Here is a 4,696-nt window from a genome sequence, read left to right on the forward strand (position 1 = left end):
GGCGAGGCTGATAGGAGTAGGCGACATGGGACTAGACGGGGGCAACTCTTTAAAGTGGCAAGCAAAGCACAATGACAGTAGAAACAAAACAAACACAATTCCGCGAGACACTCATTTCCCGCCAGTACCTTAACCGAAGACTTTGGACGGGAGCCGGAGGCCGTGTATCAGTATCACATGCCGGCCGAATTAAAGCAACCAACCATCCTCATAGAACCGTGCATGCATACCATACCAGCAGCAAACAGCTCTCAAACTCAACAAGCCAAAACCAGTGGACTTCAAGCCATTTGTTTGCAATTTAAACAAGGCAGCAGCAGCAGCAGCTTGAGATGTACTGGTAGCACCAGAACTGTGGAGGGAACACAACACAATGGATGTACAAAAACATGAACAATTCACACATATATATGGGGGATGTATATATGGTTAGGGGGTGTGGACGCCCCTGTTACATCATAATACAAAATTGGTAGGCACCCTTGTGGGGAGCCTGCATGCCTGCCCTCCTGCATGCATTGTGGGCCCCGCACAAGCACCCGTGCCTACCTAGGCCATGTAACAGGGGGAACCGCTTTCCCCATTCTTCTCTCTTCCTCTCTTCTCTTCTCGTCTCTTTTCTCACCAAAACACTTTCTCGCCTAGCTACGGCTCCTAGAAGTGGCCCTCCATCTCCATGGATCACCATCAGGCCCCTCCCAAACCAACCAGGCACACACACTCTACATAGGACTATAGCACACACACCACTACTAATATAATGCTCCAGCTACGACCGCCAATAGGGGACTAACACTGGCTAGCTACGGGAACTAATTAACAGCATGGTGACACATATATAGGGGGGGTTGGGGTGGGGCGGGGCATGCAAACGTGGGAGTTCTCAGGCTAGGGGGGATCGGGTGGGTGCACCCTTCCTCCTGCTGCCCAGTGACAGCACCATCTTGGGGAAGAACCCTCCCCCTTTCTTCCTCTTCACCACCGCCGGCTCGCCGCCGCCGCCATGGCCGTTGCCGTTGCCGTTGCCGGCATTGTCGCTGGACCCGCCGCTGCCGCCACCGTACCCGTTGCGGTGGTGCAGCGGGTTCTCAAGGATGGAGTTGGACGTGACCTGCCCCGAGTCACCGTCGCCGACGTGGAGGTTCTCGAAGCGCGGGAAAGGGAGCTCGTCGCCGGCGCGATACAGCAGGATATTGGACAGGTCCCCTCCCTGCTCCACCACATGGTCCACCTGCACGGACACACGCACGCACGCGCACATAGGTAGATGATTCAGCATGGAATGCTACTAAAGATTTGTTTATCTCCGACGGGACAATTAGGCAGTGATTAGTGCTACTTAAGCATTTGATTAATGACCTTGCAGGAGAGGCAGCAAAAGTGGAAGGGCTGAGGATCCTGTCACATGTGAGGCAGACGTTGCCGGAGCCCTTGAATGGCCTGGACTGAGGCCTCGGCTTCAGGAAGATAACCTTCGCGCTGTTGATCGTGTAGGGCTGAGACACACATGCATATACAGTTAATCAATACAGCATATACAGTTAATCAATACAGTATGAAGTATCATCAAGCCAAATACTTCCTCCGTAAAGAAATATAAAAGCATTTAAATGGCTATTTTAGTGATCTAAACAGTGTTATACTATTTCTTTACAGAGAGTACTACACTGCTACTGGTGCATTAGCTCAAGTAAATTAACAGATGTAGTACGTGATTAAGTTAACCACCTGGACATAGGAGCAGTCGATGAGCTTCTCGAGCTCACCCAGGCGGACGACGTCATTGTACACGTATCGCCGCACCTGATTACATACACATACATGCAGCAAAAATGAGAAAAAACACTGGGATCAGAAGAACAGCCCTATTATGCTTCAAGATTCGTGCAAGTAGTAGAGTAGTGCGGGTGATTAGCCAGAGAAGGGCAGTTCCGGGATTAAAAACAATCCTAGAAGCCAGTAGTAATAAGGTCGCGGTACTGATGCCGATGCTCCTCCATTGGGCAACACATCAATGGAGGACGACTACGCTTTGACCGTGTGGTCGCAAGGAGGCCCCCCATACCCTACCCAAGCCCACAGCGTGCAATGACCAACCACCCCTACCGGGCACAGCATCCACCAGAGCGTATGGCCAAACCAGTGGCCGGACCAGAGGGCACGACGGTAAAAACTCAACCGGAGGGGTTGGTGGTGAATGGTAAAAGATGAGCAGCAGCTGAGGGGGAAGGAGAGCCCTTTTGGTGGCTAGCACTTGACTGTGCCATGAATGAACAGTATCGAGGGAGGCCCCCCCGTCGCAGGGAGGAACAGCATTGTGGCCTTCTTTGGTAAAAAAGACAAGGAGCCCATTTACCACGGCGCACAATATGGTAAATCTTGTTTGCCCCCGCGGTAACAATCCTAAGACGCCCCAATTCTTACCATGCACACCCACCTGCCTGCCTTGCAGATGCGGAAGAGCGCCACCACAAGGGCAGGGCAGGGATCGGATGCGCTTCCATGCATGGCAAAACGGTTTGGATAAACCGGCCTTTAAATGGCAAATCGCCGAGAAGCATGAGGTAATCCAATCACTCTACACAAAAGATATACGATGCTAATGATCGGCTCACTCGGAAAGGTAGAAACATCTTCTTGGGAAGGGAGCAATTTACCACCGCCATCAACATCGCTTTTGCGTCGAATCGAGCGCGGCGATGGTGGAAATGAGACTGTGACGTTGCAGTAAATTATTATTTTGGGTAAGGTGGAAAAGGGGAGCACAATCACAAGTTTGGAAAGGCCCCTTTCCAGCAAAGGGAGGGGGGAAGGCGGCAGTGCAGGAGCATGGACGCAGCGGTGAGAATTCACCGTGTATTGTAGGACTATACCCATTTCCAGCGAACGGCCAAGGGGGCGGTGAAAATTCACGCAAAATTTTCGACCAGGTTCCATCCCATCACATCAGAGTTCTACCCATGCCGGCAGAAGCTGGCCAAATTAGTTGCGATGAAAAGGAAGGGGTTGGGAACCGGCAGGAAGAGGACAAGAAAATTCATTCCTCTTGAGGCAAAAGAGATCAAGAGGATCAAGAGGAGGAGCAAAGCAAACCGCATGCAACAGAATTTATTTTTAAATTAGAAAGGCCATTTCTACTATATTTAATTTTTACCCTATCAATTTACCGAAGAAGAATAATTTGGCAGAGAATCCATCCAGCTGCAGCTGCCATGATTAAATTAAACTAGGCAGTTGCGATTTATGGGGCTGTTGCTTTATGCAGATTAGGTGAGGTGAGGTGATGGTTACATACTACGTACTACTACATGTTGCAATCGCCATCCTAATTCGAGGCCCTGAAAAGTGGCGTATGACCAAGAACTCGCAAGACGACATGGACAAGGACCCGAGCAAGTACAGGAGAGATTAGCATGGAATTCCAAAACGAGAGGGGAGTTCTAAGCTTCAATAATACTCCTACTATCTTAGACAACCACTAGTAGCTAGATGGTGGCCAATAGCAATAGGGCATCACGCGTCCGTCCGTCCGGGCTTAAGCCAAATCTAAGCGAGGAAACAACAGCTCTTGAAAAGACAGCACAGGACAAAACAAAAAGCAATTGGGATGGGTCGATGGATAGATAGACACACCTCCTCTTGGCCTATCTAGTCTGTGTAGCGGCTACCTTGTGCTAATTGATTCATTAGTTTAGTCCAATTCGTCCGGCTACTACTAATTAAGCCCAAACAAGGTAGATTAACTGAGGCATGCAGCACTGATCCTTTGATGATCTCTTCTAGCCTGCTGACAAAGGAAGCAGATCGAGGGCAGAAACTTTGCAAGAAACATGCGAATCGGAAGAAGAAGAGGGAACTAATAAATCAGAACAATTGTACCCAAAAAAAGCATGCATGCAGCAAGAAAATCAACCAATTAAAGAAGATTAACCGTGAGTTCGGGTAAGGCGGAGGATGAAGAAACGAGAGCGATGAGGTATGGAGTCGGACCTGTAGGAGTGGGTGGTGGCGGTGGGCGGGGGCGCAGTGCGGGCAGATGCTGGTGCAGCAGGCGAGGCAGAAGATGTTCTTCTCGTTCTTCCTGCGGCTCTCGTGCGCCTCGCACCCCACGAAGAAGCTCTCCTCCACCAGGCCCCCAACCCACCCGGGCACCCGCATCCCCATCTCCCCCTCCCTCCCCGCCTTGCTCTCTCTCACTGCCTCTTGACGACTCTCTCTCTCTCTCTCTCTCTCTCTCTCTGTGTGTGTGTGTTTCTTGGCAATTCTCCTCTTGGTTGGTCTGGTTTGGTTTGATCTCTCTTTTGTTTTCTTGGCAGGCCAATTCTGTCTTCCTGTCTGCCCTCCCTCCCTCTCTCTGGTTCAGTGGTGGTGGTGGCGCGTGAGGGCGGGGGTGGATGGGGATGTATGTAGATGTGGCTTGTCTTGTTGCAGCTGCGGGGGTGGAGAGAGGAGAGGGAATGTGCAACGAATCCATCCTTTGGGGGGAGCTATTTATAGTGTGAAAGGGATGAAGAACGGATGACGATGATGGCGACGACGCCTCCTACAACTCGTTGGGGGTCTGGCCGTCACGGTGCCATGCTACTAGTACAAGTGTTGGTTGGATGCGTTCCTTGTTTGAGCAAGGGGAGGGGGGATCTCCTCTCTGGCTGGCATCCACTCTCCGTGTCAAAGCGAAATTCATGCCCTGGTTGGG

General features: G+C 51.0%; 1 pseudogene; it reads right to left on the reverse strand.

The window, feature by feature from the left end:
• Window positions 1-380: 380 nt before the first annotated feature.
• LOC123132559 (protein RGF1 INDUCIBLE TRANSCRIPTION FACTOR 1-like) lies at window positions 381-4,476 on the reverse strand (annotated as a pseudogene).
• Between the last annotated feature and the right edge of the window lie 220 nt (window positions 4,477-4,696).

The sequence above is a fragment of the Triticum aestivum genome, chromosome 6A (genome assembly GCF_018294505.1).
Source record: "Triticum aestivum cultivar Chinese Spring chromosome 6A, IWGSC CS RefSeq v2.1, whole genome shotgun sequence".
Taxonomy (NCBI): domain Eukaryota; kingdom Viridiplantae; phylum Streptophyta; class Magnoliopsida; order Poales; family Poaceae; genus Triticum; species Triticum aestivum.